This window comes from Octopus bimaculoides, chromosome 25, assembly GCF_046866305.1.
Source record: "Octopus bimaculoides isolate indiv1 chromosome 25, ASM4686630v1, whole genome shotgun sequence".
Classification (NCBI taxonomy): Eukaryota; Metazoa; Mollusca; class Cephalopoda; order Octopoda; family Octopodidae; genus Octopus; species Octopus bimaculoides.
Window position 1 is genome coordinate 35,495,977 of NC_142952.1, and position 7,500 is coordinate 35,503,476.

The 7,500-nt window shown below is 35.4% G+C and overlaps 1 protein-coding gene across 2 annotated transcripts in view; it reads right to left on the reverse strand.

Moving 5' to 3' along the window:
• Positions 1-7,500, reverse strand: part of LOC106867589 (periostin) — a 1,103,508-nt gene that overhangs the window by 742,569 nt on the left and 353,439 nt on the right. The window lies entirely within an intron of this gene.

The window sequence follows — 7,500 nt, forward strand, 5'->3', positions numbered from 1 at the left end:
ATATATATATATATATTTGTATCTTTCTCTCATTGTTTTATATATGCATGGATAGAAAGAGAGATGTTTGAGTGTCTCCCTCGACTTCATTCGCTTTCTCACTCCACCTCTCTCTCTCTCTCTCTCTCTCTCTCTCTCTCTCTCTGTCTTATATATATATTTTGTTATCTTCCTCCTCACATTTCTCTCTTTTCATCTTTTATATCATATTGTCTCTTCTATCTCTGATTAAAACTATTCTTTACCCCCCCCGCCTCCCCCACCCACCCACACACGCGCTCACTCTCTCACAATTGCATTTCTATCACCTTTGCTTCTCTTTCTCTCTCTATATATATATACGAATCGGTGATACGTGTTTCAACGCGTGCATCTTTTTTTTTTGGCGGGGTGGAGGTGGGGGTAATTCATCGTCTCTTTACGTATCCGTATCTACATCTCTCTGTTTCTCAATCCATCTTTATCTTCATCTCCTCAGCCACCTCCCCCCCCCACATAATTATATCAATTCCAGGTCAATTCACTGACACACACGCACACATACCCCCCCCCCATATATATATATATATATATATATATATATATATATATACATATATATATATGTATATATATAACTCTCCATTATTCCCATTGTTCTATTTAAAATCTTACATATGTTCTGTTCTCCAATACAGCAGATCTAATTATCTGCCTCCACGTCTGACTAACACACCGACACTCGCGCACTCATACACATACACACACACACGTATATATATATATACACACGCGTGTATGTATGTATGTAGTGGAACATACTTATGATTAGCTCCAATATTCGCTTTTCAATCCGTTCTCTATACATAATTTTCTTTTTTCGTTGCTGTTTCTATTTATTCGTCAGAAATATCACCTTTTACGATATTCTACACTCTGCACTCTATCCATTTGGATCTATTATGGTCTCCAACTTAAATATACACCCTCCTTCACTTTCTATCTCTCTCTATATACACCTTCAAAACACGAGGAGTAGATAAAACAAGGGACAACTGATGAAGGGAATGTTCTTTATGTTGCCTGTCTCGTTTCTCTCTTTCTTTCGTTGTTCAAAAAAAGTTCGTCTTCTGTGTTTTTTTTTGTTCTCTTTTCTCATTCTGTTTACGCTTTTTTTTATGACGTCTTGTACCCATATATGCATGTATACATACATATGTAGGTATGTAAATATATGTATATAGGTATGTAAATATATGTATATAGGCATATATTTATATTATTATATGATGGAACGTCGCGCATCTCTTTCCAAGTAAGTTTTATCTATATATCGTGCTATCGTTGATAGCTCCGCAAGACAATGACTTTGAAACGTCTACCTTGACGGTAACTCGAACTCGTGTATACCATGTAAGTGACACTGACCGCAACTGAGAACTCGTACAACGACACTACTTCTACTGACCTCCTACAACGATTGACTGTCTGACTTTATAGCGGCTCCTTCATACCACTTTGTCACGTGGGAAGGGGAGTACCATTTTCAATACAACATATCATACATGCATATATTATGTATGTATAACGTAAAGATATGTACATACGCATATAGATATCAATATACATATATATATATATATATATATATATATATATATATATATATATACGCACACACACACAGGTCGATGTATCTGATAGAAGTAGATGTTTAAGTTAGAGAGAAATCCTATACTAAACGAATGCATAGATATGTGAGTGTGTATATTTGTGTGTGTAAGTGTAGTGGCGTTCATGCCCTTTGAATAGTTCTAACTCAGTTACGTTTGTGTACGGGGTAGAATAGAAGGGAAAATGGAAGGACTTTTAACGTTTCTGATTGAGTAGCTGTGTTAGTATACCGCTTCTCCTGCAGAAGGTCTTGGCCAGGGGGTTTATCTATCATCAGAGAGACATGGCGATACACATCTAGAATTAGATATGCACACATACTTATATACATACAGACAGATACACATACATATATACATATATATACACATATATACACACGCTTATATATACATATATAAACACATATACACGCACAAATATATACAGACACACACATATGCATATATATACACATAGATATATTGTACACACATAATACACACACATATATATACAGACACACACATATGCATATATATACACATAGATATATTGTACACACATAATACACACACATATATATACAGACACACACATATGCATATATATACACATAGATATATTGTACACACATAATACACACACATATATATACAGACACACACATATGCATATATATACACATAGATATATTGTACACACATAATACACACACATATATATACAGACACACACATATGCATATATATACACATAGATATATTGTACACACATAATACACACACATATATATACAGACACACACATATGCATATATATACACATAGATATATTGTACACACATAATACACACATATATATATATATATATATATATATATATATATATATATATATATATGTACATACATACATACACACACATACGCACATTTGAAATTAATACATATAAGAGTAAAATATACAATATGTATTTGAGCAAAGGTACATGTGTAAACATACACATATACATACATACACACATACATGTGTACATGCACACACATATACGTGCATACATATGCACAGGCATACCTACACAGTGCACTAAAGTGGACCATGTACAATGTATAGACATTGGATATCTCTTACAAACCCACTCAGTTTGCTCCATTCTTCGTCAGTGTATAGAGAGACAGCTGAAACGGCAGCTGTTTATAAACAGGACCTACATCTAGCGGCAATATATGCAGACAAACGTACAACACATAATAATAATAAATGGATATCCGTCGCGTTTTACGATGACTATTTGTTCCATCAACCAGGTTATCTGCTTCTTGAAATAATGTGTAAGTAGCTAAGTATTGCTAGTGGCATATCTATACACTAGTAAATTAGTTTTCAGGTAGAATCAGCGAGAAAGCTCTATCGTATGATTTACTGACCTGATCTGATCTGTTCGATTTTGTTTCCACAATGTTAAAGCTTCCGTCTCAGCAAATTTTATTCGCAAGGCGCCCTTAATGACTCTTGCTGCCATGTTGCCATGCAATGGGATTGAACCTGACGTCTCCTTATTGCACAGATTTATTTCTGTGGAGAGAAAACTTTTGGTCAGCTTGATCTTTTGTCGTCACACATTCATCAGAAAAAAAACGCCGCCATCTTGTGTTGGTGAAGGCAATAGAAACTTACAGCTATTTATAGGGTGTACAAGCACAGACGCATCTCAACTGATTGCATCTAATTTGCATAAACTGTGCATATACTAACAGTGTGATTAATAATGCACAGAACAGCAATTTTGAATCTATATTTGTTAGTTCTGTTATTACCTCTGCCTTCGCCAAGGCGGAGCTATTGGTTTCAGTCGTGTTTGTTTGTTTGTTTGTCCGTGGACAAGATATCTTAAGAACCGCTGGATGGATTTGGATGAAACTTTCAGGGATGTTTGGCTTCGTGACTGACACGAATTGATTAGATTTTGGGATCGATCCGGTACTGGGCAAGGATTCTGGGTTGTTTTTCCTGTTTTTTTTTTTACTTAATTTTCGAGAGCGGTCAGGTTCATTTTTAGTATTCTCGTTTGTTAGAGCAGTCGGGTTTATTTCAGATATTCTCATTTTAAAAATCATCTCCGGTTGAGAGGACGTTGGTGTTGCCTTGGCGGAGGTTATTTTCCTCCCATTTGGTGGGGAAAGTAAGCGGTTCGAGAGAGGGGTCCTGCACTCCAGTAAATTTGCTCCAGAATATTGGGCGAGAGGGGTGAGAATGTAAGGTCAGACGACACATCAGAGAGAGAAAGAGAGAGAGACAGAGAGCACTTTTCGATGGTTGCAATAAACCAGGATCAGAGGTGTTCCTTCGTTGGCTTTGAGATCCTAAATTGTATAACTTTTGCTTATTCTATTTTTCTATGGTTTGGAGGTCCTTTCCAATCAATTCTACTCATATTGTTTTTTGCATTCTGTCCTCGTACGTTCCCATCGCCTTTCAAACAAATTATTATTGCTGCTGCTGCTGCTGCTGTTGCTGTTGTTGATGATTTCGGCCGTACGTATATTAAAAATTGGAACGACACACAGACACTTATTAATGGCCTCACTTTATAGGCTGCTTCATGCCAATAACAGAAATTTTAATTGTTGTTATCATTCTTCTTCTTCTCATTATTATTATTATTATTATTATTATTATTCCTGTTATTATTATCACTATTATTATCATCATTGTAGTAGTAGTAGTAGTAGTAGTAGAGGCCGTAACATCGGGCAATTATTAGATGGCCATATGGTGTGTGAGCAACGCTTTATCGTCTTTAATGATGGTTACTTGGCGGTCTTTTCATGGCGATTGTGGTGACTGGGTGGGTGGTGGTGGTGGTGATGGTGGTGTTGAAGGGCTGCGGTGCGGAGCGGCTGGTAACAGTGTTCCGGTCTGCTGGACAGAATATGGAGAATGCTGTTTGGATGACTGATACGTAAGTACAATACTTCCACAGTATTATCGCCCCTTCTCTCTTTCTCCCTCTCTCTCTGTATATAGATGCAGACTTACATGTAAATCTATGTATGTATATGGATATAATGAGTTTCTATATGTATATGTGTAGATGCAGGTCTAATGCACTTGTTTCTGTGTTTATATGTGTATATATATCAGTGTGTCTATGTATGCAGGAGTTTGTACGTGCGCATAGGTCCGTGGAATTAGGTGTAGGTGTATGTGCAAGTTTCTTTGTGTGCTTGCATAAGTACACATTTACACATTTGTGCGTGTATATATGTGAATGCGACGCATACATATACGGACAGGCATATATTCTAGTACCTTTGTGCGAACGTGTCTGTGTGCAAGGTTGGAAGGTATACCTGTCTCTGCTTGTATGCATGTGTGTGCGTGTGAGAGAGAGAGAGAGAGAGAGTGAGAGTTTAGTGCCTACGAATAGCTACATGTACGCGTGTGCGTGAGTGTGTGACTGTGATATTAAAACGGACCGTTTAAAGAAGATCACGAGGTGGTGGAGCCCCATGTGCTATGGTGTTATGCAATGCAGTCGTAAGTGGTGGCATAGGGTTGTGTATATATATACACGTGTGGTGGAGTGATCGAAGAGATGTGCTTCTGGGCATGGATATCGTGGTGTCTGGTTGATGATGGCTCTGTTGTTTACACAGAAACGGAATCAAACACATTGAGACAAAAGGATGTATATATGTATATATATATATATATATATATATATCAATTTTTTTTCTCCGTGTTTTTCTCCTTGTCTCCGTATTCTTTCTGTTGAAGAGCGTAGCTCGAAACGTCAAAGACTTTCCGTATTCCCGAGCGTCATACTAATATATACTTTTGTTATTTACACCACCTGTCCTCGTCTGTTGTTATTTTTTGTATATTCTCCCATATATATATATATATATATATATATATATATATATATATGTGTGTGTGTGTGTGTGTGTGTGTGTGTGTGTGTGTCAGTATGCTAGTATATAGGTACCTCAATCAACGTAAGCAACGCGCATGGTAGGTTATATTATGCTACGGTTATATTCTTCAAGCAAGACGAAATGGTTAGTATTAATATGTTCTAAGTTTAGATTCCATCGAGGTCGACTTTGCATTTCATCCTTTCGGGGTCGATAAATTAAGGACTGGTGAAACACTGAGTGTCGATTTAATCGATTAGTCCCCTTCCCCAATTATTATATATATGACTTGTGCCTTCAGTAGAAAGGGTTATCATTATTAGTAATATTTCTTATTTTAGAGGAATGGGCAAGACCATTACATCACCCCCTTCCACCCCAGGACATTTCTTTATTTTATCGACTGCGAAATACTGAAAAGCAAAAGGAAACCTCGAGATTGATCTGGAACTCAGACAAGCCACTAAAGAGAAGGGCACGGCAGCTGAAACAAGCTCGATAGTTGTTGATAAGACATCACAAGTGGAACCGTTCCGAAGGCGAAAAAAACTAGACCAGTCTCCGCTGCGTCATCCAAGCGTACAAGTTAAGGGGCGAAACGATTGTGACCTCGAGATACCTGCTGAAGATATATGGAAGAGTTTCCACAATTGCGAGGAATTTTGAAGCGAAGCTTGCAAAAGCCCCTGAGTAGCTCTTGCAGGTTCTACATGGGGCGAAGCATCTCTCATGTTTATTGATATACAGCAGACTTATTCAATTATTTTCAAAGAACAATAATCGATAACTTTTGTACAATTAGGTATTTATTTTTGAGTAAAATTCGATAAAATTCAATTCTTATCTATCTCCGAACATTTTCTGAGTTCCATATGGAATTTGCCTCAGTAAAATACAGCGAATGCGCATGCATATATATATATATATATATATATATATATATATATATATATATATATATATATACACCGCGCGCGCACAATACATATAAACACATACACAAAAAAATGTATAATTATATATATATACTCATATATTTAAACTTTATAGATATTTTTATCTAATTATGTATCTAAATATATATATATACATAGATATAATCTAAAAGCTAAAAATATACATTTAAAAACGTAAAAACATTTTCTAAAAATGTGTATAATTATAACATCATATATATATATGAAATCATATAATCTATTTAATGATAACGTATATTTTTCATATATATAATATACATTGTGTGTGTATAATATTATATATATATATTCTTGTAATATGTAAAAAATATTTCCCATTCATCTATCAATTTTTAGAATAACATTGTATCTGATGTCGCTAACGTGCACAATTACATCCTCCAAAAGGAAAAAAAAAATCCTTCTGATCAAAAAGTCGGAAAAATCTAAAATCAGATAAAGAAAAAGAAAAAGAAAACCACGCTAAAAAGACGACAAATAACATTATATTAAGTTTGTCTTTTTTTATTTTTTAGTCGTGTCTAAGAATCCCCGCTTTTGTCTCCTTTTCTGTCTCTCTCTTCACCCTCACTCCTCTCCCCCTATCTCTCTCTTCACCCTCCCCCTCTGTCTTTCTCTGCTTCTATCTTCGCTTTTCATTGCTCTTTTATCGAGTCTTATTTATTTCACTTAATCATCTCTCATTTTTCTATATCTTTCTAAAGAATAATATATCTCCAGCCATTCGACTATCTATTTATCTATCCATCTATCTAGTAATACATATGTATTCATATATCTGTGTAATTGTGTGTGATTCTATATTTCTAGATATGTGTTCATATGTAGGTAAAAGTGTATGCATATGTTTCAATGTGTGTATATATGTATATGTGTTTGTGTATGTATATATATTGTTTGTGTGTATCTCAGTAAGTATCTATATATCTACCCACCTATCTCTGTCCCTCTCACATATATATATATAT